This window comes from Martes martes (assembly GCF_963455335.1).
Source record: "Martes martes genome assembly, chromosome: 2".
In the NCBI taxonomy this organism is placed as follows: Eukaryota; Metazoa; Chordata; class Mammalia; order Carnivora; family Mustelidae; genus Martes; species Martes martes.
Genome location: NC_137889.1, coordinates 172,875,601 through 172,903,504, shown reverse-complemented (window position 1 = coordinate 172,903,504; position 27,904 = coordinate 172,875,601). Strand labels below are relative to the sequence as shown.

Genomic DNA, 27,904 nt, shown 5'->3' with positions numbered 1-27,904 from the left:
TGGGGAGGTTGGACTCCCAGGATTGCTGAGGAAGGAGCAGTCATTTCAGTGGAGGAATCAGGAAATGTCTTTATTGCATGGAAGAGCTGTCCCTGAGATAAGTCTTGTGGGCAGAATTAAAATAAAGGGGGGAAGAGGAGGAATCATTGGAACTTGTAGTAGGAAAAGCATGTGCCATGGTACAGAGGAATAGAAGCTCATGGCATGTTCCAGAAGTCGCTAGAACTCTACTGTGGCCGGTGCGTGAGACATGGTGGGGAGCACAGTTGGCTCCGAGATTTGAAGAACCTCAGTGCCAGAGTCAGGAGGGCCATGTGTATGGCATGCTTGAGGCTTGGGGTTTCTAAAAAATATATAGACATAAAAATTTTAAGGTAGAAGGAAGTTCATAATTAGGTAGGAGTTTTACAAAAATGTCACCTGGGTGGCAGTGTGGAATATAGACTGAAAAAGAGAAAACAAGACTGGGGCCCTAGGGCCGCCATGTGAGGTTGTGCAGATTGTTCACTGCACAAGGGAATGTGTGAACCGTGAGTGGTGGGGACCAATAACCATCTGTCACATTACTCACCAGACTCTGTGCTCTTGGGTCTGGGCCTGCCTAGAGAGAGTACCTTTTAAAATTTGCATAATAAAATGTTCTACTTGCCTTTTAATTGCTTATAAAATAATAGGAGAAATTAGACAAAGAAAATACCATGTGCCCTAAGACCTAGGAATGTGGAGGTGGACATGGTGGCCTGTTTATTAACTATATGACACTGAGCATGTTCCCCATTCTCAAAATGTATCATCTTTAAAAGAGTTGATAGAGGTGCCTGGTGGCTCACGCAGCTAAGAGTCTGGCTCTTGATTTTGGCTCAAGTCATGATTTCTGGGTTGTGAGATTGAGCCCTATGTCAGGCTCCATGCTGGGTGTGGAGTCTTCTTGGGAATCTCTTCTTCTCCTCTCTCTCTCTCTCTCAATAAATAAATAAACAAACAAACAAGATTTGATAAATAAATAAATAGGATCTGGCAGGGTGTTGGATAGACTGAGGGGCATTGGTAAGAGAAGGAACTAGACATGGGATGGAGAACTAGGAGGTCTGGGACTGGATGCCCTGCCAGGAGGTAACCTGAGAGTGTCCTAGGAGCTGTAGTAAGGGTTTTAAGGTTTTATTTTCCTTAATCCTGTATCAGTTCTGAGAGGTAGATGTTATTGTTCCATTTTAAAGATTTTGTAAGTGAGGCTCAGGGAAGTTAAATAACCTTTTGGCTGTCACGCTGGGAGTGGTATGGGTAAGACTTGAACCTGGGTCTACATGACTCTCATGTTTATGCTCTTAATGACCGTCCTATGCTTAGAAGCAATATCTTCTGTACGTTCAACTCCCTTAATACCCTACTTGAATCTCTCTGATAACATTTTCTGATTTTGTCTTTTATTGTTTTTAACTTAAGTTGGGTCATAGTGATATATAAAGTGTTTTGTTTAATTTACTAGGTAGGAAGATTCTAAGGACTGGGATCTAGTCTCATTCATTTTGTTTTGTTTTGTTTTGTTTTTCCTAACTCTTTGCTCAATAAAATATGCATTGATAAGATGAATAAATCTCTTGGGAAGCCTGGGTGACTCCGTTGGGTGGTCCGACTCTTGATCTCAACTCAAGTCTTGATCTCAGGGTCCTCAATTCAAGCCCTGTGTTGGGCTCTGCACTGAGCTTGCAGCCTACTTTAAAAAAAAAAAAAAGATGAATACTCTCAAGATTTTTCTGTCTCCTAAAATTCAATAAATTTTATTATATATATAAAGCTTCAATTGCAATTATAACTAAGTAGAACTTAAAAAGAAGTCATTGGAGGGCGCCTGGGTGGCTCAGTGGCTTAAGCCTCTGCCTTCGGCTCAGGTCATGATCTCAGGGTCCTGGGATCGAGTCCCACATCAGGCTCTCTGCTCGGCAAGGAGCCTGCTTCCTCCTCTCTGTCTCTCTGCCTGCCCCTCTGCCTACTTATGATCTCTCTGTGTCAAGTAAATAAATAAAAAATCTTTAAAAAAAAAAAAAAAAGAAGTCATTGGATTTTAATTTGATATCTAGATTGATTACTAAAGTTTCAGGAAATTCCTAATTGCCATTTTTTATCTGAAAAATAATTTGTGACTTGCTGTCAAAGACTGAGGCCAAGACTAAAATTGCACTTCTCGCGAGTTCTGTTTGGAAGCTTAAAGCTGTGCTCTCTGCTTCACAGTTGTGGCTGCTCTAACACTCAGATGTCTTAAATGGTATTTATGAGCTCATAAAAATGTTATGCTGCCATTCATGCAGGTAAGAACCTCCTTTTGCAAAAACCCATGAAACCGTGGTGCTGATGGTCATTCTTGTTTGGTCCTAGCTGGATGCAAGAGAAGGGCTTTCCTAGTTCAGGGCTGATGATCGGAGGCCCTGGGGTCACACTACCTAGGTTTGCATCCTGCTTTTCTGGTTTATGAACTCCATGGCCCTTGGCAAGAAAGCATCTATAAATGAAGATGGCTAAGTGATAGGTCCATGGGCCTGGTTCATGGGAATCTAGTGGGAAAAAATCTACATTCAGATGAGAGCTGCTTTTGCTTAGATATTCTTTAAAGAAGGGCAAAATTGTGAGCTTATGGGCTGGAACTGGACATTTCAATATTATCGGCCATGTTTGCTCCAGGATGACCCTTTGCTATAAGGACTGCATCTGCTTTTTTGAACTCTAAGAAGGGGAATTTAAGTGCTGCTTCTTGTCCTGTATGCCTGAGGAGAGTAGGAAATGATGGCTTTTTTAAAAGAAGGAAAATGACGCCTGGGTGGCTCAGTTGGTTGGGCATCTGCCTTCCGCTCAGGTCATGATCCCAGGGTCCTGGAATCGAGCCCCATGTCTCGGGAGCCTGCTCTGCCTTCTCCCTCTGCCTCCTGCTCCCCCTGCCTCCTGCTCCCCCTGCTCATGTTCTCTCTCTCTCTCTCAAATAAATAAATAAAATCTTAAAAACAAAATAAGACAGGAAAATGTTATTTGAGATCAGCATTGCCTCTGGGCTTTGAAAAGCTCTGGCGTTTCTCTCATCTTCCAGGAGAATAGCATACGAGAGCTGGGAGAAAGGAAACCAAACCCCGGGGACGTTTCCTAGCTTGCCTCTGCCCATTAAGGGAAAAGAGGAAGTCAGGGTCTATAAAGAGCTCTCTTGGCCTTCGTGGGCTGTGAGTTCAGGTGTGCTGGAAATCGAGCCCTCGGTAGCTTCTTATCTTCTTATTCCCAGTGGCCACTGCTTCGCCTGAGGGGAAGAGAAATGGCAGCATGGGTCTCATACATTGCTGGCCGCTGAAAGCAGGCAGGTGCCGGTCTCTGTCCCAGAGTTTATATTCTTTCATCCACGTGAAGCGGCACCAAGACTTGTGACATTATTCTCCTTTGAGGTTTTCTATTTGAGATAGCTGGAAGAGCAAGCAAGCTGGATAAAAATACCCTTCAGACCCAGTCTTGTCCTTGCGGTTTTTGCCCGCTTAGCTTTGCACTTTAAAGTGAAGTTAACTTGGCCTGTCCATTCTTGCCAGGGAGAAGCTTGGGTTATCAGTAAATGCTGGATTGAAAATCCCTTTCCGGGGTTACCTGCCCCCCACTCTAGGGCTCCTGCAAAAAAAAAAAAAGAAAAACAAACAACAAACAAACAAAAAGCTTCAGCCTGCTGTAAGCTGGTAAGCCCTTAAGACTTGGATGTCTTGGTAGGGAAAATAAAATTGGATTGCACACCCTTCCCTTTTCCTGGTGAACTAATTGTTGTTTTCCTGCATTTAAAAGCAGATGTTAAACTCCTCCTTTGATGTTCACCAGCAGACGGACTCCGGTTGTGTGTGAGAGCTCTTGATGCATATCTGTTGTTTGAATGAAGATCAGCTTCGGCAAATTAGATTTTGATAGTTACATTTTGATCTGGAGCCACAGAACGGAAGGGCAATTTATTCTTGCGTTCAGTACACATTTCTCAGGTTCCGGCTGGGCCCCCTGACGCAAATTGTTTTCCAGATTTCACAAATGCCACAGAAACCTTGCCAACTCGATGGTGCTCTCTCTCTGTTGAATAGATAAGAAAAATAAGGCCTATAGAATGATTAGGACTATTGTCTGCGTAAGAAAAATAAAGCCCAGGGAATGATTAGAAACCTCACGCAGGGTGGTACTGCTGTTAAGTGGCTAGGAGTTTGACCTGGGGATTAGGGCTGAGCTCGAAGCCGCTACCCCAGAGACGCTGTTTCTTAAGAGGAGATCATCTGTAGAGCAAAAATGTTGAGCAGAAATCAGGAAAAATCTAGTTAACCACGAGCCCCTCCGCATTTGCTCAGGAGACATTTATCGAGTGCTTGTTTTGTGCTAGACACTTTGCAGGGTGCTGGAAATTCACTGGGAGGCAAGACAAAATCTGATTGTCACCAGCCTGATGGAGGAAATAGGGATGCAGTAGTGTTCGCTCCCCTCAAAAGCAGTGTCTTGGCTGGGAGAGGTTTGGTGAAGTTTTTTAAGATGTAGAAATTTTGGCACCTAATAAAAATAGTTTATTATTCTTTTCCATCAGTATGTATACCAAATTACCTACAAATAAACAGGGGGCTTCACGAGACTACTCTGCAATTGTACTCCTTGCTTGAGCTGTTTAAGATGGGTGGAAGTGGAGGTTGGAGAAATAGTTATTGAGTTTTCAATGAAGTGTTGCAAACAAAAATGGAAACAGTTACCTGGGAAGGACTCTATCTAATCCGGCTTTGGATTCCCCATTTTAGGCAGCAGGTACTTAGCGCAGTACTTGGGATGTAGGGAATACCCGGTAACTGGTTGATGGGCTCTGTGATGGAAAGTAAAATAAGGAGGCGAGGGGATGGGACTCTCACAGGAAGGGGGATAAGTTAAGGTGATATCAAGGGTGACAATAAAATAAACCAATAAGTAGGTCAAGAGAGCACATGACTTGTGCTGGACTTAAGCCACACGTACAAACTGAAGAATCAAGGTGGGAGGAGCTATGATTAGGGAATCTGGAAATGCCATTGGATTTGGTTGCTTGAGAAAGTGCATCCCTCTCCTGTATGCCCCCTTTCCCACCATGATCTGGATTTCAGTTTTTAAGACTTTAGGGTTTGGGGACGCCTGGGTGGCTCAGTGGGTTAAGCCACTGCCTTCGGCTCAGGTCATGATCCCAGGGTCCTGGGATCGAGTCCCACATCGGGCTCCTTGCTCAGAGAGAAGCCTGCTTCTCCCTCTGCCTGCTGTTCCCCCTGCTCGTGCTCTCTCTCTCTCTGACAAATAAATAAAATCTTAAAAAAAAAAAAAGACTTTAGGGTTTTGTTGTTGTTGTTTTAAGATTTTATTTATTTGAGAGAGAGAGAGTGAGCGCGAGTGCAAGGGCAAGAGCAGGGCCAGAAGGAGAGGGAGAAGCAGGCTCCCCACCGAGCAGGGGCCCGATGCAGGACTCGATCCCAGGACCCTGGGATCATCACCTGAGCCAAAGGCGATGCTTGGCCGACTAAACCACTAAGACTTTAAGTCTGGTATTTGGTTCTTTAATAAATTGGGTGACCATATGTGTCTGTTTGCTGGGCAGCCCTGACTCTGCCTGTTTCCTGTTTACCATTTTTGAGAATGCCCCCTTTCCTTGTCAGGTGTCCTGGTGTAGATGAGTAGTTAAATGGCCACCCTACTAAGGGAATTTGGTGTCATTCTCTGTCTTTAAACAGAAATCTTATAGTATCCAGACTACCTTGATGAATTCACCTAATGTGGATGTAGTACCAGTAAAATGACCTGTTGGACTAGTGTCTGATCTCCAAATAGAAAGGAGATCCAGTGAGTGGTAACTGAAAAGAATCAGATGTTGAGCAAAAATAAGCTGATTTTGACAAAATGAACTTTAATTACAATTAATGGCTGGTGTAGCTGTAAGAGAAAGGACATTTAAAGGTTATCATGATGATGGGTAGTGTTTGGGGAATCCGGCATCATTGGAGAGAATCATGTCATCATCACTGGCTTTGATTTAGTATCTCACTGTTACCACGGCACTGCAATTTAATTCTGATGCATTTTCATTTGTTCTCTGAGTAGAAAGCAAAAGAAATAATTTCTGAGAACAGAGGTTTTTGTCGGAGGTTTAAAGAAATGCCTGGAGGGGGAATTGTTAAATTCAGATTTTTTCCCCCTTAAATCTACTGTTAAATTGTGTCATTTGTTGAAAATGGTATTAATATTTTAGTCCAATGAGACATTTACCTAGGGACTCCCAAAGCTTTAATAGAATATATGTTGAGGTTTTTCTCTTGATAAATAGGGCTACATTGGTTTTGTAGTTCACGTACATGGCTTTGAAGAAACAGACTAACACCTTGTCACACGGGTATATGTAAAAGTTTTAGGGGTTCAAGTAGTGCTGGACAGTGATTGCAAGATGAGAATTGGGTGGGAGATTGAAATCATACTGTGACCAGTCTTTTCTATATTAATATTTTATGGGGCAGCGATGTATTTGCCTTCAAGGCCCATAGTTTCTTGTTCCCTGTATTGTTATCTTTTTTTCTTTTAAGATTATTTATTTATTTATTTGACAGAGAAATCACAAATAGGCAGAAGTAGTCAGAGAGGCAGGCAAAGAGAGAGGGAGAAGCAGGCTCCCCGCCAAGCAGAGAACCCAATGTGGGGCTTGATCCCAGGACCCTGGGATCATGACCCAAGCCGAAGGCAGAGGCTCAACCCACTGAGCCACCCAGGCGCCCCCCTGTATTGTTATCTTTTGTAGGGGGTAGATTCCCCAAGTAGAGGATTATTCCTCTGTGATTCTAAAACTCCGTTGTTTTCGAATAAAATTCAGACTCTGCCACTGACTATCTGTGGGTGTGTTCTTTCTCTGAGCCTCAGTTTTCTAGCCCTGTAAAATGGGAATAATGATATTTATTGCTTAAAGTTTATTAACAGGATGTTTATTCATTCCTGAATCTGGGATAAGCTGTAAGCATGTAACGCAAAGCTAATTTTCTCCCAGAGTGAGGAAGCAATAGCAGATACTGAGGACGGGGAGACAGGTGTCAACTGTCAGAAGGGTGAGACTCAAACTAGTTAGCGTCCAGCTTCTGGCCAATCAGAATGGATGCTGACTGTAGGCATTCTGGACGGTTGTCATAGTGCTCAGCCATTGAATGAATATTAGCCTGTATTGTTGGTATTGAGAAATCTGTATTTAATCTGTGATGATTTGCAAGCAAACCCAATTGTGTCTTCTAGTTATAAATTAATGCCCCCTTCTCTGAGCTCCCGTGATCAAGAAAGGATACCATCTTCACTGGATGGTGAGCCTAGCATTCATGCCTGGATTCCTGTCTCAAAAGTCTCTGGTTTACGTTGAGGACCTTGCTAATCATGGCTGCCAGCACCGTGGTAACTCTTCGGAGACTCTGCTTTCCCATCTTCCACTCCATTCCTTGTCTACTATAATTATCCATAGCAGATGAAACTTGCATTTATGACACAAAACCCAGAGTGTCCCATAAAATGGCAACCGGATAGAGCAGGCCTAGACGCAGCCTTCCCAGCTTCCCACCAGGCCACCTTTCTTTGGAGACCACCACTTCTCACTCCCAGAAATGACTGTTGGCACTTCTGAATGCATGGTCTGGGCGTCCTAGAGAATGAGGCTCTGGAAGAGGGAGTGCTGCCATTTTCTTTCTCCCAAGTCTTTCTTGCTCATTCCCATTTCTCATCTCAGGCTCTGCCCCTTCCCCGGATAATCAACTTTGGGAAGTCTCTCTTGCACAGCGCAGACATAACCCCTTTCCCGAGGGATGGGATGGTAATAGCCAGCTATCAGGAAGTCCAGCATCATTTGGAAGTTTCCATGTATCCTGGGAGTCTCCCTTCCCAGAGTAGGGATGAGTTGATTTCCACATACTGATCTAGTTAAGAGCTGTCAAGAAATTGTTTCGTGCTTCCCTCATAGGTGTTAGAATGGCTCTTCTGAAAAGAGATAACAAATATTGGGGAGGTTGTGGGGAAAAGGGGTCCTTTTGCATCGTCAGTGGGAATGTCAATTGCTGTAAATGTAGGGGTGCAGCCACTGTGGAGAACAGTATGGAGGTCCCTCCAGAAATTAAAAATAGAAATACCACATGATCAAGCAATTCCATTTGTGGGTCTATATTCTAGGGAAATGAAATCACTATCTAGAAGAGATATCTGCACCCCCATGTTCAGTGTATTATGTACAGTAGCCAAGACAGAGAAGCAACCCAGGTGCCTGTCAGATAGATAGATAGATAGAGAAACCATGGCATATATACCTGATGGGATATTATTAAGCCATAAGAAAGAAGGAAATTCTGCCATTTACAGCAATGGTCCTTGAGGGCATTATGGGTGAACCTTGAAGACATTATGCTAAGTGAAGTAAGTCAGGCAGAGAAAGGCGAATACTATATGATGTTACTTCTATTTGGAATCTAACCCCTCCCCAAACTTACAGAAACAGAGATCAGATATGATGATTGCCTGAGGTGAGGGTGGGGGAAATGGGGGAAGGTGGTCAAAGTGGGTACTTCCAGTTATGAGACAAGTAAGTTCCGGGGATGTAATGTACAGTTTGATGACTGTACCCAACAGTACTGTATTGTATGTTTGAAAGTTGTTAAGATAATAGATCTTACAAGTTTCCATCGCAAGAAAAAAATGTGTAACTGTGTGGTGGATGGATGGATGGATGGATGGATGGATAACTAAACTTACTGTGGTGATCATTTTGGAATATCAAAGTGTGACATCAAAATGTAATATCAAAATTTGATACATTTTGAATGTATCAAATCATTACATTGTTCATCTTAGACTAATACCAAGTTATATGTCAATTATATCTCAATGAAATGATGAGGGGGATTGTTTTGCATAGAAACCTTTTCTGCCAGCAGACTAAGGTGTACTTCCACTCAAACACAGAAGTTTCATTAGGGAAAATGGAGAAACACTGGAAACCTGCATTCCAGTCCAGGTTTTGGCACCTGCTAGTTATGTGACCTTGAGGTAAATAGCCGTCTCTTCCTGGGGTACTCCTTTTCTTATCCATACAGTGATTTTCGTATGATTTTTAAGGTGCTTGTCAGCCAGAAATTCTCTGAATCTGTAATAACTCCTAAAAGTATGGAGTATGGTTTTTGAGCAGATTCAAACTGTCAGTGTCTGATGATGGTAGTTCCATTCTCACCACTGCTCTGGTTTGTGACTATAGCTGTTTCCTGGAGGCCCAGGCATCTGTTTGCTGGAGAAGGCCATTCCTCCCATCATTTTGACATGATACCATCTGCTTAATGTGCCTTTTTTTTTTTTTTTAAGATTTATTTATTTATTTATTTATTTGAGAGAGATTATTTGGGGGAGAGAGAGAGAGAGCGGCCACCTGTGGGAGAAGAGCAACAGGAGGGGAAGAGAGAGAGTCCTTCAAGCAGACTCTCTGCTGAGCATGAAGCCAGACTTGGGACTGGATCCCAGGACCCTGAGATCATGACCTGAGCCCAGGTCAAGAGTCAGCTGCTCAACTACCTGAGCCACCCAGGCACCTCTCTTGGTATGCTTTTAAGTGCAGTGACAGGCTTGTTTTCTGAAAGGACAGACTTCCCAAGTCTCCCCTGTGATTGCCTCATTCAAACAGTCATGACTTTGGTCCACTGTCAGCCTGTATATTGGTGATGATGCCATTCTGTTTTATTTTTTTCATTTTAAAACACGTACTCCCCTCTCCCCCAAGTTTTTATTTTTTAAAAGTTTTTATTTATTTATTTGACAGAGAAATCATAAGTAGGCAGAGAGAGGCAGGCGGGGTTGGGGGGAAGCAGGCTCCCCGCTGAGCAGAGCCTGATGTGGGGCTCGATCCCAGGAGCCTGAGATCATGACCCGAGCCGAAGGCAGACGCTTAACCCACTGAGCCACCCAGGCGCTCCTCCCCCAAGTTTTTATTTAAATGCCATTTAGTTAACATACAGTGTAATATTAGTTTCAGGTGTAGAATTTAGTGATTCATTACTTACCTACAACACCCAGTGCTAATCACAAGTGCCCTCCTTAATACCCACCACCTATTTAAACCCACCCTCTTGACCCCCCTCCCTCTCTAGTAACCCAATGCCACTCTGTTTTAAGTGTTGGATCCTCTCTGTGTCTAAACTGTAGCTTCCAGTTTGCAATCTTCAATATATTACTTCATAGTTTAATTATAAGTGTTTGTTGGTAACTTGGAGTGATTCACCCTTAAAGTTTATTAAAAGAGAGAAGATGTGCAGATTTTCTATTGCTGCAAAAATGTTGCTGAGGTTTTGATAAGGATTGCTTTGAATTTGTGTATCACTCTGGGTCGTATTGACATCTTGACAATTTCAGGTCTTCTAGTCCATGATCACAGGATGTCTTTAAATTTGACTGTTCTTTAATTTCTTTTAACTACATTTCGTAGTTCTCAATGGGTAGAGCTTTTACCTTGGTGAAGTTTATTCCTTAGTATTTTATTCTTTTTGATGCTATTCCAAATAGAAATGTTTTTTGTTGTTGTTGTTTGTTTTTTAATTTATTTGACAGACAGAGATCACAAGTAGGCAGAGAGGCAGGCAGAGAGAGAGAGAGGAGGGAGCAGGCTCTCCACTGAGCAGAGAGCCTGATGGAGGGCTCGATCCCAGGATCCTGAGATCATAACCTGACTGAAGGCAGAGGCTTTAACCCACTGAGCCACCCAGGCGCCCCCTCTAAATAGAATTGTTGTCTTAATTTCCATTTTAGTTGTTTATTGTTAGTGTATAAAAACACAAATGGTTTTTGCATGTTGATTTTATACCTTTGCTGAATTCGTTTATTAGTTTGAATTATTTCTTGTAGAATCTGTAGGGTCTTCTACATCTGTGATGGATTTTTAGGTCATCTGCGAATGGAGATATTTTTAATATTTTTATTAATTCCTTTTCAATTTGGATGCTCTTTCTTTTTCTTGCCTAATTGCTCTGGTTAGGACTGCCAGTACCCTGTTGAACAGAAGTGGCAAGAGCAGGCATCCTTGTGATCTTAAGGGAAAATTTTCAGCCTTCTATGATTAAAATGATTTGTTTTATTAGCATTGGATTTTAATTTTCCTCCATTGTAGGCCTTCATATTTGTCATTTTTAATAGTTCCATAATCTGTCAAGTGGCTGGCCATGCTAGAACAGCACATTACCCAATTTTTTGAAAATTCAGAATGTCATTTTTCCTATTATGAATAATGCTTCAATGAATACCTCTTTTGCATATTTTTAAATATTAATTTCTATGGTTTTCTTAATGAGATGTAACTTTCTGGAAGCCTCCTCAACCATTTTGTTGACAAGAATCAATCTCGGTATTCAGATAAATCACCAAATAGCTCCTCCTGTAGCACTGTTCATTTATCATTATTCATCCTCAATAATACAGTGGATTGTTATGTGTTCAGTAGGTGCCAAGAGCAAAGCGTGAGAAGTTCAGTAGGGCTACCCCTCTAACCTCTAATACCTCAGAGTCCAGTAGGAGACTCAGACTAGTCAAAAGTAAATACTGCCAAGTAACCTTGGCAAGATACGGCAAAATCCCTTAACTGCACGAAATTGACTTTGACAGCATTGTTGACTGGTATCCTTTATGATAGAAGAAGTGTGGACATATCCATGTCACATAAGATTTTTTAAAAAATAATGTGTCTAATAGGCTTAATGATCTGGCAGAATATGGCCCCATATTATCCAACCTCTTTTCCCTGAAGTCTAAATCTTTCTGGGAGGACTCTGATTCAGCGTGTGTTCACAGCTCCATGTGCTGTGTTGCTTGAATATGCAAAGCCCCTGGTGGCCCGTGCCTCACGCGTTTCCACACCTGCTGCACATTGCTGTGTTTGCCGTAAGTGTCAAAGGGTCGGTGGTTCATTTGATATGCTTTCAGACTTTTTTCCACCATTGGATCCTTGCCTTAGAACTTCATTAGTTATCAGTGTCCATTCTATGATATTGGTGAAATCAGTGCTATTTTAATTACATCTTGTTGTATTTGCTTATTAAAAAAAAAATCCAGAGTAAGAAGATATTTGTGAGATTATATAATCCAATAGAGAATCTTAGTGTAAACGTATAAAACTCGCTACTTACAATGGTTGGAACTAGAACTTACACAAATCAGAATAAAACCCTTCTGTGTGAATTTCTGGATGATCTCTTAAGCCATTGCAGAGGGAGGAAAAACAAAGAGATCTTTCTATATACCTAAGCGGTAGATCAGGCTTTGGATACAATGAATCTGTCTTGGAAATAGCCCTTTATGGTTCCACCATTTTGAGGTTCATTAGCTAGCTATGAATTTGCCTCCTTTACGCTTGTGCATAAAAAAACTGGCCCTTATTTTTAAATTTCTTAAAAAGGTAGTCTTGGAAACAGCCCTTGAGACTGATTTCTTGGGATTTTTTTTCCTCCCTTTTTCTCTTTTCATTTCTGAAACCTAAACAGCCGAATTGTGCCTCGTTCTCTACAGAGCTGTGGTGATTAGATTGCATATTTACTTTGATACACACATACTGCTGTGTGGAATCACTGTCCATTGTGATCCCCAGATGAAACAAGGCGGGGTGGCTGTGGATCTGGGACTGACAGAGATAAATTTATCTCAGCTTTTCAAAACACTGTGTGAGCACAGTATAATTCACTTGGACAACTGTGGAATGAAACTCTTGTTTTAGAGGCCATTAGATATTTCATGGAAACTGACTGCACAGAGGTATATGGTAAGATGGTTTGGCAGACGATAGAGTTGGAGGTAGTGTTTACATCACCACTGAAATATAATTAATTTCTCCCAAGGTGATTTATAGCCTGACTTCTGTGACTGAGGGATGGATCCCTTGGCAAGTCTTTATGATATAAGGCCCCAGGCAGGGAAATTATATGCACACGTCAGGGTTTGTGTTTATTTCATAAGCCTTCTTCGCAGGGTATGTATAACCTTGTTCTGTATGACTAACAAAAACCGTAGTTATGCTGTATCTTGACTTCAACTGTCGCTCTACTTGGTCATGAAAGACTTCCTCAGTTTCCAGAAACAATAGCTACCACAGAGTGAAGCTTGCTTTCTTTGCCATCCCTGTTTCTATTAATGTCATGACTGCATTTGACTCTTTTATGACGCCCTTTTGGTCACATCAACAGTTTGTTCTAAGCTATTTATCTTAACTTCTAGCTTCGTCTGCAAAATTTGTGTGGTTAGCCTGAGACATATGCAGATAAATTGCTTAGGGTTCAGCTCTCTGCGACTTGGAACTAAAAATGCTACCGTACTCTCAGCTGATGGATGTGGCTTTTCCCTAATATTGATGGTTCCACAGTTGAACATAAACCTTCGGGTGCCTTGGTTTGCATTTTCATATTCACATGCAGTTCTTGACCACTGCTTTTCAAACAACCTCATCTCTCAGAGAACTCTGTTTTAAGCAGAAAGACACAGAAAATTGTTCTTCCTCACCCACTGCTCTTCTGCCCACTCACAACAATAAGAATGGTGAGTGTGAGTCTTTCGCTGGATGTAAATAGTGGCAACTCCCAGTTCACAAATGGATTACATTCTCACGGCTGGTTTTAAAGTCGGTTCACGGTTTTGAACTAGGAATGTGTTTTCTAAAGTGAGAAAACAATTCGAAGAATTAATGAGCCTGGGTCACCTGGGTGGCTCAGTTGGTTGGGCATCTGCCTGCGGCTCAGGTCATTATCCCAGGGTCCTGGGATCGAGTCCCGTGTTGGACTCCTTGCTCATTGGGAAGCTGCTTCTCCCTCTGTCTGCTGTTCCCTCTGCTTGTGTTCTCTCTCTGACAAATAAATAAATAAAATCTTAAAAAAAAAAAAAAGAATGGATGAGTCTATTGAAACTTCTGTAACTCACAACATTCCAGCAGCATTGTTCTTTTTGTACCTTACAACCTAACCTTCCCCCATGTTTCCCCATGGAAAAATGTCCTTGGTTCTGCTTTCGTATCTTGTGGAGGGAGCATAAACATTTCATTCTTACCTTCAGTAGACAACTATCTCTTCCTGGTTCTCCTAGGTCAGGAGATCAGGCAGGGTTTCTTAGAAGTGATGGAGACTGGCTGAATGCTTTCAGCAGAGAAGGAATTTATTGAGAGGATATTGGGTAGTTTCTGGAACTGCCGGAAGTTGGGAAAAAAAGACAGGAGAGAATAGAGACTATACATCCAGATTCATCGCCAAGGTCGTATTATATGATTAATTCTTGCAGGGTTGGATGGACCCTATCACTGGACACAAGACCATTCTGGTTCACACTGACCACAACAAATGGGACCAGACGCTAGCTACCAATGCTGTTATCTCAGCCTTTGCTACTTGGGGTACTGGATATTGTTGCGGTTTTCCCTACCTACGGTGATTTCCTTCTGCTCCTGCCTCTTTGGGTCTCCAGCTCTAGATCCAGGGTGGGCTGAGGCTAAGTCGTGTACCCATGCCTTAGGTGCAAGAGAGTCTGGGAAGGTGAGTGTCCAGCCATTTTTGCCTTTATGTTGAAAAGTATGGCTCTCATAAGTGCTCACATGATGAGGAAATCCCCAGATATAGGGAGAGGGTACAGATGCTGGATATTCTCCATCTTGAACCCCTCAATAAAGACAAATCTTCACTGTAAGAAGCCGTAGTAGGAGCTCTGGAAGAAGGGAAGTGGTCAACACATCTGCAGCTGCAGTTAATGAACTGGGTGATGAGGAAGATGGCTGATTCTTCCTTGTGCACTGGTGTCCTGGGACCCTTTCATTATGTGCTAATTAAAGCTTAATGAGTTAGGCATATTTGACCTTTCTCAGTGCATTTCTTTTTCTTTTTCTTTTTTTTTTTTTTAGGATTTTATTTATTTATTTGACAGAGATCACAAGTAGGCAGAGAGGCAGGCAGAGAGAGAGAGAGGAGGAAGGAGGCTCCCCGCTGAGCAGAGAGCCCGATACGGGGCTCAGTCCCAGGACCCTGAGATCATGACCTGAGCTCAAGGCAGAAGCTTTTAACTCACCGAGCCACCCAGGCGCCCCTCTCAGTGCATTTCTTGCTACTTAAAGATAAAATGCATTAAGTTGTGAATTTTAACAATTTGATTAGGAGAAATAGATTTAGATTTATCTGTTAACATATATAGAATGAAATTTCACATTATCAGTTTGGCTTATGTGGTTGGGTGGTTTACATAGTTATTGATTAATTTCTACCATTTAAAAATGTATTTTTTTATTTGCAGTAATATGTATATAGCTTATAAATTCCTGCCTGCTTATTTGGATTGTCATTTTCTACCTCTGAGAGGCAATTACTTTACATTCAGCTAGCTCTTTTTCTTTTATTTACTTCCATATGGCTAATTAAAATGTTTATATTAGTATTTCTTAAATTTTTTTTCCCCAATTTTACACATTAAACATTGAATTCCTATGAAGGAAGTTAAGGAGTTAGCTCTGTTTTATTTTCTCTCCCTGAAATACCTGCCCTTTCATGCTCCAAGACAGCTGTATCTCAATTTGTTTTCACTGTAAATATTTTTCACAGCTAAGTTGTGCAGTGTACTATGATTTTATTTTCTTCCTTGTGCAGCATACTAAAATTTCTTTTTTTTTGATTCACTTATTCACCACCAAATTCTCTCTTTTTCTCTTTCTTTCTTTCAAGATTTTACTTATTTATTAGAGAGCACGCGCGCATGAGTTGGGGGAGAGGGGCAGGCAGAAGCGGAGGCAGGCTCCCCCACTGAGCAAGGAACCTAATGTGGGGCTCAATGCCAGGACCCTGATATCATGACCTGAGCCGAAGTCAGATACTTAACCGACTGAGCAACCCAGGTGCCCCATCCCCAAATTCTCAAATAAGGTCAGACACAGTGGTTCATCTCTTGGATCTCATGTGCGTGTGTTTGCACGTGTGACATTTTTTCAGAGCCTTCTGCTTGCCTGCTCCATTCTGAACTATTTACTCTTGAGGCCTTACGCACAGCTGTTGACCTGGAATTTTCCTTTACTATCATGTTGGCAATTCTTGATTGACCTGGATGGGTGGCATCTCTCTTGGTTTTATCTCTCTTCGCCCAGTTGCTTCTTGAGAAAGAGTGTGTATAATGGTTTTTTTTTTTTTTTTCAAGATCTGTCATGTGTAAAAATATCATTTAGTCTCTCCTCACATACAATTGATATAGAACTTAAAGTTGGAAATTATTTTCCCTGAGAGTTTTGAAGGCCTCGTTCCATTTTCTTCCACTTCCAATTTTATTATTGAATTGTTGGATGCTTTTTTGATTCTGGTTACTTTATATGTGACTTTTTTGAGGGACTGGGGGGAGTTTCTAGAGTCTTTTTTTTTTTTTTTTAAATCTTTGAATGTTCTGCAATTCCCTGATAATGTTCCGTGCTCTATAACTTTTTTCATTCACTGTGAAGATTTTTGTGTGTTGAGGGGGTGGAGGATAATTTTCTTCCCTTTGGTTTTTGTATTCTTTCTTTTCTGGAACTCTTCTTTGTCAAATGCTGGAACTTTTGTATTTTTCCTTCAGTTTATTGTTAAAAAAAATCTTTCTGACCTCTGTTCTTACATCTTTTTCTTTTACTCTTGGGAAACATTTACGTTTATTATCTTTTAACTATTCTATGGATTTTTTATGCCTGTGATCATAATATTAATTTTTAAGAATTCCTTCTTGCTCTTGCAGTATTTTCTGTTTTTATAGCATCCTATTCTTATTTGCTTTATGGATGTAATATCTTTTACCCCTCGCAGTTCATAATGTATAAATGAAGTTTTTTCTCCTGCTTCCAGCATTGACTTTCTTTCCTTTTAAAGTTGCTGTTTGTCACATTAGGCTCTTCATCACATGTCTGGTGGTGGTTTGCTGTCCATGTGATGTATATGGAGACCCTGAAAACTGATTGGAAACTCTGCGTGAGCAGGTTGACAAGCTCTCTCTCGTCAGCTGGAGGCCTTACTACGGGGTGACTCTTTCTTTCAGAAACTCCCTCTCTCCATAGTTTTAGTAACTGTAGATCCCTTTTCTTGGGCTGGTTAGTTTCTTTAGAAAATTCTTCCCATCGCCTATGTGGCCACTGCTCTAGGAGCCCAGCAAAAGAAGGGGCTCTGGGTCTGTCCATTCAGAGTGTACTCTTTCCACTCAGTCCTTTCTTTCCAGGTGATGCCTCCACCTGTGTCGCTGCTCCTCGTGTCCCCGAGGCCAGACCTTCTTAGGTGTAACCTTTGTAGGCGGCAAGCCTCAGGGGGAAGGGGAGACAGTTGACCTGTTTCATGGCTGAGGAGGGACCTAGAAGTTCACTCCTTTAAACATCTTGCAAGCAGTCATTTGGTTTTCAGTGACACCCCCACACTGCCCTCTCCTTCCAGCCTGGACTTTTGAGGTCACTGTGCTTGAATTTATACTCTCCTGACATTCTGTGCCCCACATTGGTTTGCTTGCTTCTGATAGTTCAGTCTGTAGGCATTTAAGTTTTGTCTGTCCCTGCATTGAAAATTTACTCATCATTGGCCAGATTTCTATTTTCCAAATATTTTTCCATTAATTTTCTCCTCTTCCATTCTCTTGTCCCTTTGTGAGTTTATCTTTGCCCCTGGCCTAGTGTCATTTGTGGGTTTCGGAGGGAATGGAGTTAAGCATGTGATTGTAATCTACCACATACAACTGAAAATCCTTATTAATGGGCTTTTGAGATTTGGCCTTTCAGTTTGGATTCATGGTTATCTGGTCCATTAAAGAAAAGTTTATTTGGTTACTCCAGGATGGATTTCATTTACTGTACTTTCCAGTGTCATTCAAAAATTATTACTGACACTGTCAAAATGAACTGGGTGTTACCCTTTCCTGATTTGAGTACATAATAGGAAACAGGGTTGATTATCTCTAAGGTATAGATTCCAAGTGTGACCTTAAACGCAGTCACAAGAATAGCATACTGTTTCCAACATTACAAAAAAATGACCTCCATCCCCTAGGATTTTTCATGGCTTTTATCCCCCTTGGGTCAATCTTTCTTAGATTTCCTACTAGTTTGACTTGAGTTCTATCCAAGGTGGAAAAACGTTCTTTTCTGGGTGGACCCAATTGCATTGTATGGGATACTGAGTTTCCATGCGTTATCTCTATAAATTCTATAGAACAACATCAGACCATGACATCTTTTCCACTTCTGGCATAAAGTCACTCAGAGTATCTCATGTAAAATGCGGAAAGGTCTATAACGTGCCAAAGCTTACATTATTGAACATGTAACTACCCATAGCACGATCAGGACCATATATGATTTCTCTTTCAACCTTTCCCTTAAATATTTTTTAGTACTCCCATTTTAACAGTAAGAGCTGATTTTTTTTTACAGTGTTTAACATATTATTAAGGCATAGCAAGGATTACTGTAAAATTATTATGGGTCTTAGTCAACCATTATAAAGCAAAGAGGAAGCCAATTCCCATTTTAAAGGTTTTGTGTCAGGATTTGAATGAATATAGAGGAAATCTGATCGGATTCCTAATCCAGAATCTTTTTTTAGAAAAGTAATGTTTACCTTCCCATGGTAGAATTAATATTTTTCTGTTTCAGACACCTCATGTCCTTTGTTGGTAAATCAAGATTGAGAGTATGTAGACGTTCAGAGAGGAAACATTTCTATTGGAATGTTCCTGTTTTCATCATGATAGGTAAAGAGCGCCAGGCATCTGTTTTGTGCTAAAGCTTACTAGAAGTGTCACTGCTTGTGAGCAGCAAGCAGGAAATGCTTCTGCCCTTAAAACCAAAAATAGGTGCTCTTTCTCATTATCATAACTCAAAAGATCATCTTTTTTTTCTTTTTTAAAGATTTGTTTATTTATTTATTTGAGAGAGAGAGAGAGCGTGCATGTGTGCGCACACACACGCATGAGAAGGGAGAGAGTCAGAGTGAGAAGCAGACTCCCTGCTGAGCAGGGAAGCCCAATGTGGGACTCCAGGATCATGACCTGAGCCAAAGGCAGTTGCTTAACCAACTGAGCCACCCAAGCGCCAGGATCATCTTTTTTTAATGAGATGGGCACATCCCTTGTGGTTTGCACAGATTTAAGGATCAGGTTACTTCATGTGGAGCTTGGAGAACAGATAGCTCTGATAAGGTAGATGATGGAAATTTTACTGAAAGCTGAAACAAGAACTTTGTTCTTTCTATTTCTGTAGTTTTTTTTCACCTCTTCCTTTTATTTTTCATTTATTATTTTCGATGACTCCTAAAGGGATTCGCCTGTCTTATTTAGATGTTGGTACATTTATGCATTTCTCACTGTATTGTAAGTTCAAAAGATCTTCACCAGGGGAGGAAAAAAAATTATTTGCAAAGAGAATTGGAGGTGTTAGGATTTAGGTATACTGTAGATAGTCTACATTGCGTTAGACAACTCAGCGCAAAGTATTGTGTATTAATGTGTTGGCAGTTGGGAGGATAAAAATTGCTTCTTTGCTGATTTTAGAAAGTTCTGCCTGTGTTTTGGAAAGTGGGGCAAGGAAGACGAGGGAGAGGCAAGTAGAAGTAATTGAATGGAAATAAGGTAATGTAAATGAAAGTGCTTTGTAAACTTCTACATAACATGTTACCGTTGTTGCAGTCCTCAACTTAAAGTGCGAAAAAAAGATCCACAAAGATTGAAAAAAGAAAAATGGAGAAAAGAGGAGAACTAACTTGGATAAGAAAAAGTTAAGGAAGAAACAAATTGAGGTCATAATGGGGAAGTTTTACTTTCTAGTTGTTGTTTTTTTTTTAATCTGAAAATTCAGTAGTACTTGTGCTTCTTATTTAAGCCATTAAGTTAAAAACATTTTATAAACCAAAAGGAAAGTTCTGTTGAAAATAATTTGGGGAAGGAATCTTATCATATGAGTTGGCAAGATTTGGGTGAAAAGCACGAGGTGGATGGCTTTCTCAGCTCTAAATAAAGATCCTTGTGTCATAGGGGCTTATGTGCAGTGTTCCTACTTAATTAAGGTTTAATTGACATTTGTTATCATCTGAGCCATATATTTGTTCTCATTCACACCTTCGCATGGCGTAGGTATCACTAACCCATTTTACAGATGAAGCATGGAAGTCTAATCGACTCACCCCCAACCACTTACTTCTCCAGTGGCAAAGCATTCACTCATCCAAGTTTTGAGTTTATTCCCAAATCTTCACATACTTCCCATCGGAGCAATTGACTCCATGGTGTTTCTGGACATTCAGCTTATTGGATTTCTCTAAAGGAAATCCTTGTTAAATAACAGTAGTCAACTTACAGATTATCACCCCCAAGGCACGTTTTAGGCCTGGCTGTATTTGTACCAAATGACTTCAAATGAGCCCTCCTGTTTGAATTCTGGAAGAACCAAGGCGTAAACAAAAAAGACATCTCAGCTGCCCACATATGGGTTCAGAGTCTGTGCACTGTGCCCTTCAGACCTTATCTGGACTTTGGCTTCTTTAGCTTTAGTTCTCTTACACTTTTACATTTTATTTGGTTTCCAGAACTATAGCGGACTTGAGAAAGGGAAAGGTTTGTACTCTGACCGCAGTGAGACTTGACTCTTGAGGCCAAGACAAGGAGATAGTCAAACTGTGAAAGGTAGAGAAAATATCTCCTTAAGTAGAGTAGTCAGCAGCCTCTGAGTGGAAGAGCAAACAGCCCTCCGCGCCTTGAAAGCTTGTCTTGCCACCAGCCCTTATAGGCTGGTCTAGTCCGGTTCCCAGCCGTGCGCACTTAAAGCCCATCTTACATCCGGTCCCTCTGCTCCATTGATTTCTCTTCCACTAGGATCCTGACTTGGCTTGGCTCTAGACGCAGAACTGTAACTTGGAGTTCACCTAAGCTCTTCAGAGTGTTTTTTTTTTTTTTTAAGATTTTTTTTTAATTTATTTGACAGACAGAGATCACAAGCAGGCAGAGAAGCAGGCAGAGAGAGAGGAGGAAGCAGGCTCCCTGCCGAGCAGAGAGCCCGATGTGGGGCTCGATCCCAGGATCCTGGGATCATGACCTGAGCCGAAGGCAGAGGCTTTAACCCACTGAGCCACCCAGGCGCCCCCCGAGTGTTTTTATACCTGTGCTTTCTTGCTGTTTGAACCTCAGCAATCTTGGAGTGTTCTGTTGCTTTGGTAGGAACTCCACCTCTGGTCACGGTGGTAGAAACTCAACTTCTACCTACTTTCCGCTGGACCAGCTCCTTTACCTCAGTGGTCCCCGTTCCAACACAGCAAGATAACTGGTAGTCATATTGATGATCCCATGTCACCCAAGATGAACTATGTTCTGAACGCTGTGAGAAGGCATTACATTTTAGAAAGAAAAAAAAAATTTTAATCCAGTATGGTTGAAATTAAACCCGTTTTATTACTTAGATGGGTAGTCCTTCAACTATTAGAAAATCTTGATCACTCTCAGTATCTTCTTACTCCTTGAGGTTTCCAAAAAGCAGAAATTACATAGAATTAAATTATAATGGCATAGTGAGGCAGAGAGTTATAATTGAATGAGTTATAGAATAAATTATTTTTGAAGAGCATAACCAATTTTTTAGTAGCTTGTACCAGCTTTCATATCAAAAAATGGTTCATTAAGCAAAGTCTGTCTTTCTTTTCTTTTCTTTTCTTTTTTTTTTTTTTTAGTGTTTTGTTTACAGATTTGTCTTTTAGGTCAAAAGCAGCAAATACCTACATAGAGATATTGTGATATCATAAAATAGTTCAAAAGGGAGCCAGTAGAGCGAGTGGGTGTTGCCATGAAATGTTTATCTTGGAGAGAGTTCTTGGCATTTTTGCCTCACATCAGCATAATAAGAATTTGTTGGAGAGGAGGGAAGCATTAGTGTATTTGTTGAGGATTAATGTCCTTATAGAGTGTTTGTGTTGGTGAATATGTTATGGAGGTTACCATAAATATAGTCTTAAAAAGTTGCACACTAAACATTTTGTGGACTGGCATAAATATCCCTTTCGTCCCCCTTGATGGCCTGCTTTCAAGGGACTACTGCATTGTTCATCTTGGTATCTTAATGTTCTTAATCAAACATAGGAAAAAGTATGGTAGTCTTGAAGATTTCTTTCTCTCTTGGGGTATTGCTGATCAGATGGGCTGAAACGGATCTGATGTTTTCAGGACAGTTTTTATTTTTTTAACTGTACAGAAAAGTGTCACCTAATACCTACTAAAAAAACAAAAAACAAAACGAAATCCAAAACAGAAAATGGCAACAACCCACTCATCCTCACTTTGGGGAAATTTTATCATTAAAGTTATTTCCAGACAGTACCGCAGTTGCTGCTGGGTAATGTGTAAAAACGTGTTCAGTAGGATCGGTGATACCTCGCAGCTTATGTGCTGGAAAAGAAGTGAAATGACGAATAATATAAATATATATTAGGACGAAAACAGAAACCCATAACGAGTGAATTTTCTGAATTTCCGAGGAAGCCAGACCTGATTATCTCCTCACTCTCTGTGGCCCCAGTGGGTTGAAGCTGAGCAGGTTGCTGTGTAAATGAGCATCTGGGAGGAGGGGTGCCATGCTGTGAGGGTAATGACGTCTTGTCCTTCACAGAGAAGAACAAAGAAGGCAGACAGATGTAAAGTGGGCAATTTCTATCCTGTTGTATGCCCAGAATGTTCGCACTCACCTATTTTCCCATGTAGGAGGCATCCTGGTTTTCATAATTCCATTATTTCTGAATTTTCTTACTTAACACACAATATGCACTTACATGAGATCATAAAGATTTTCCTTTGTGTGGGGGAAAGTCAATACAGTTGAGTGTGATTTACAGCTTGGCTTTGAGTCAGTTAGGTTGGGAAAGGAAGGAATAGATTATTTCTATTCTCGCCATTTAATTGGCCTCCTTACCTCGTGGTTGTGAGGACTCTTCCCTTTGGTATCGGTTTATTGATTGATTCCGTATTTGTTGACTGCTTGCTGTGCCCCTGTGCACTGCGGATACAAGGAGGGATGGCCCAGTGGGTAGGTGGTTCTCCGATGGCTTTGGAAACATCTCCCTCTTGGTCGCCATCAACGATGGTGACATGTCTATCTAGAGTTCTGAAATTCTGCCATGTCCCAAAGATGGCTCGGGGATGTTCATGGTAACAGGACAGACAGACTGTGGAGTAACCTCACAACTTTTGAGATCACCAAATCTGCCTGGAGAACAGAAAATCTTTCCGATGTGTTTTCCTTTGCAGTAGAGTTTCTAATGAACCTTGCTGTTTTGTCCTTATTGGAATGCTTTCCAAGAACTAAGTCACTTCACCCACTTGGGCATTTGCCAGAACCCAAGGTGTAAGAGGGGGCAAGATCCCAAGGGGGATGACAGTGCTGCTGTCTGAAAAGGCATGATGCTGGGTCATCCTGGGGCAGGGGGTTCTGCCGGCTCCACTCCCCTCTCCTGGCCTTTACTTTCAGCTTTTGGACTCTTCCTTTTCATTAAGTTCGTCATGCTGCAAGGGGTCTTTGAGTTGAAACGTCTTAAGAAGTCCTGTGAGATGGTGGGGAGTGGTTTCACTTAATAAAATAGAACTTACATAAACCTTTGGAACGGTTGGCACCACAAACCAAAGATCACTTTAAGAAGAGCGTTCTTCTGAATGTTTTACTTACAAGATGTTTTCTGATACTGCAAAGTTCTCCTATGGGGGGGGGATCACCTCCCAAGCCCCCCTCACCCCCTTGATAGGCACTGGTGTCTATGTTTACTTACTTTAAAACAGAGTTGGTCTATTTCAGTTTTGGAGGGAAGCAGATGTGAGAAACCAAGGTTTTCAAGATCTAGGTTGTCAAACCATGTACCGGTCAGCCCCTGCTCGGTGAAGAGCCTTGCCTGCTCTTTTATCTACAATGTCGTTGTTGTTTGTGCCCGTGATCTCCAGCGTCCCAGTGCTCTTACCTACAGACTGGCTCTGGCTAGATTTGTCTCTATTCCGCTAATTCTGGTGTTCCTCTAATACCAGAGGGTTGTGGATTTCCCTTCTGGCTCCAGTCCATCTGTACTCCCGACCCTCTCCCCCACCCCCGTAGGGATCTCACTCCATCTTTCCCTCCTCCCTCTGTACTCTCAGCCTTTCTCTCTCTACCGGCTCCTTCAGCTCATGGATACAGACTTCCCTCAGCACCTTACCCCTTCCAGCAATCGTCCATTCTCCCTCCTCTTCTCTTCCGCTCGCTCTCATCTCGGCCGCCACCATGTCGCTGAAACTACGCTCAACCAGGGTGACCATTGACTGCTTATGTGGCAAATCCAAAGGTATGTTTTTCATCTCTTATCTTTACTCATCTGGTTGTATCCCATAGTACCTCTCTGCCTTTCTTCTTCGGTCTTCTTCCTTTGCCCATTCTATCCTTGTTCCCGTTCTTGAGGGGCCTGCTTCTCAGCACTCATCCTATCTGCTTGATCTACCCACTTTCCTTTGGGGCTGTCACCCACTAACCTAATTTCTGCTCTCTCTGCGTAACGATCACATAGATGCCTTTACATTTTGCTCAGGTTTCTTCTCCAAGCTTCACACTCAAGAATATGTGGGTATCCCCACCCGAATGTTCTACACCTCAGTCTGTAATGCCCCAAACGGAACCCCTTGTCTTCCTTATGAAACTTGTTCATCCTTCTGTATTCTCTGCTCAGTCCTCACTCCCACCGCCTATGCATAGTTAATTACCAAGTTATTCTGCTCTTAGTGTCTGGATGTTTCCCAAGTAGTAATTCTCTCCTCCCCCTCTTCCCCGGTTTGCTAACGTCCACCCTTCTTCTCATACCAAACAAGCAGACTGGCTTCGCTGGCCTCCTGGCTTCCACTCTGCCCTCTTTGAATCCATCAAAAGAGAGGAATGCATCTGAAACCCAGTTTGCCCCATCAGTGGCTGTCTGCCGCCAGAATAAAGTCCGAGTCCTTGAGCGTGTGGACAGGGAAGGATCTGGCTCCAGGCTTCTTTCCTAGCCTCACCCTAGAGAGGCCAGCACCACTGACTTACACTGTGCAGTTTCTTACCTCTGCCTTTTCCATTGTCTTGTCTCCCATTCCCAGCCTGGCTAAGTCCCATCCCGTCTGAGGACACATTAGGCAATCCGTTTACTTGGAAGCTTTCCTTTCCTTCTCCATTTCTGGGCTGGGTGCCCCACCCATGTCATTGCACCCATCCGACTGTCCTTGGGGATGGGTTATGTGTATCTCTTGGCCCCCCTGGTCTTCACTTTGCTTAACGATGAAGGCAGCATCTCATTCCTATCTGTGGCTCCCGTGCCTGGCACAGGGCTTGGCGTCTAGGAGGTGTTCAGTGTATGTTTTTTATTTTTATTTATTTATTTAAAAAGATTTTTATTTATTTATTTGAGAGAGAGAGAGAATGAGAGAGAGTGAGCATAAGAAGGGGAAGGTCAGAGGGAGAAGCAGACACCCCACCGAGCAGAGAGCCCCGTGCGGACTCTATCGGAACTCCAGAATCATGACCTGAGCTGAAGGCAGTCCGTCAACCACCTGAGCCACCCAGGTGCCCCCAGTGTATGTTTTTTAAATGAGAAACTAATAATGACAGCAAATGGATGTGATGTCTGCAAAAATGATGAGAAGTAAGCTACGCGTAATTGTTGCCTTGAGGAGGGGGCATGAAGGGGGGACTTCTGGGGCGCTGATAATGTTCTAGTTTTGATCTGGTGCATTCAGTTTAGGAAAATTCATTGAGCTCTTCCCTTAGGGTATGTATACTTCTCTATATTTATGTTATACTTCTATGGAAAGTTGTTTTATTTATTTATTTTTTTAAAAAAGATTTTACTTATTTATTTGACAGAGATCACAAGTAGGCAGAGAGGCAGGCAGAGAGAGAGAGGAGGAAGCAGGCTCCCTGCTGAGCAGAGAGCCCAATGTGGGGCTCTATCCCAGGACCCTGTGATCATGACCTGAGCTGAAGGCAGAGGCTTTAACCCACTGAGCCACCCAGGCGCCTCTTATTTATTTTTTAATCAATCCGATGTCTTATCTACCCAATACAGAAATTTTCTTTTTTTTTTTTTCTTTCAAGCTTTCACAGTTTTTACAGGCTATTAGTGCAGACGTCACAGCAAAGAACCAAGCTGGAGCTGTTCCTAGACTTTAGGGAGGAGTGAGATGAGCACCAACAAAAGCGTGGGTGGGATTGCTGGGTCTTCTGAAGACGGCCATTGTGGGCCGACCCCCACGGATAGGCTTGCAGGGACCTGTGTTTCCCTCACACTTGCTACAGAGGCCACATGCTAATCATCAGCAAGCTCTGTGCCTGCCCACAGTGACACGGCGACTTCGCCTCGCATGGGACTATGAATAATTCATAAATGTGGTTATCTGGAAATTTGTGGTCAGCATTAGCATTTTAATGAAAAAAAAAGTAGTCATTATCCTAAATCTCTGCTTTGTTTCTACTTTTTTTTTGGTTTCCCCCCTCTCCCCCACCCCAGCAAACCATCTCCATCTTTCCTGAGTACTTGGAAACCACCAAGGGCCCTGCTAATGTGCTGACCGGTCACTATGGGCAGACGGTACCCGGAGGCTCCCTGTCACCCAGGCAGCTCATGTACGTATGAGATTGGATCTCCCTTTTTTCCCCCTTTTAACTTTCATTGTAGAATATTGTGGAACGCTCAACTGGTGAAGGTCTGTAAGATTGAAACGAGAGTGTTTAGAAATGAGGGAGGATGGATTGCTCTAGGGGACATGTTTATTATCGAATGATGAGAAATGTTCCTGAAGTTCGGGTTTTTCTAATCCAGTGGCCGGAGAAGGCCAGAAGCTTATATGAGCTATCTCCCTTTCTCTTTTAATGCATTTGTTCATAGACAGGATTTGTATTTTTTTTTTTTAAAGCTTTCCTCTTTTGCATCACAGTCTATATCATTTGAAACAATCGCGATGCCATAAAGGAAGATCATTTCCTACTGATTTTTACAAATCTTTTAAATAAAAGAAATTCTGGACTCAGAAGAGAGGTCCTCCTGGATATGTTGTTGTCGAACATGTGTTAGGGAAAGAGTCCTGGCTGCTTGTCAGCATTCTCCAAAGGAGGAAACACCTCATTCCCTCAGCGATGTCTTTCAGTGTCTCACAAAACTTAAGTTTTTCTTTTCTTTTCTTTTTTTTTAAAAAGATTTTATTTATCTGACAGACAGAGATCACAAGTAGGCAGAGAGGCAGGCAGAGAGAGGGGGGAAGCAGGCTCCCCGCTGCGCAGAGACCCCGATGCGGGGCTCGATCCCAAGACCCTGAGACCATGACCTGAGCCGAAGGCAGAGGCTTAACCCACTGAGCCACCCAGGTGCCCCAAAACTTAAGTTTTTCTGATGATAGTCTTCTGGAAATGGCTACAGTATGGCCTACCCCCGACTGACTTAGGAGGAAAAGTATTATCGCCCTTTTAATCATCTCTCCTGTTTCTATAAAAGAGGGTTTGTCATCAACTTATCTTTTTGTTCAGGTTAGTCTTTTAGCTTTGGGCCCTCTGCTGAGATATTTATTCCCTTTTGTTGCTTCCTCTGGACCCTTGGAATTTTGGCTTCAGATCAGGGACATGCTCGGGGCAATTCCCCAGGGTCTCTTTGCTCCCATATTCCTTTCATCATTATGTTTATTCACACTCACCTTTAAGCCTCATTTCCTTGTATATCTCCATTTTCTACTTCATAGAAAAGTTAGAACTGCCCTCAAACCCTCCCCCAGACGATTGCTTCTAAAATAAGCCCTGTGGTTAGAAGCAGCCGGGGAAGGGAGAGCTGACAAGAGAGCGGAGATTCAGACCAACCTCCAGTGATGCCGCCCGCACGGGTGGGATAAACAGCTTCTATCCGGATCC

The 27,904-nt window shown here is 42.1% G+C and overlaps 1 protein-coding gene across 1 annotated transcript in view; it reads left to right on the top strand.

Moving 5' to 3' along the window:
• APBB2 (amyloid beta precursor protein binding family B member 2) overlaps window positions 1–27,904 on the top strand; it is a 375,440-nt gene that overhangs the window by 121,711 nt on the left and 225,825 nt on the right. The window contains exon 5 of the mRNA XM_080797039.1: window positions 26,517–26,632. The gene's annotated coding sequence lies outside the window, so the exon portion shown is untranslated. The remainder of the gene's footprint in view (window positions 1–26,516; window positions 26,633–27,904) is intronic.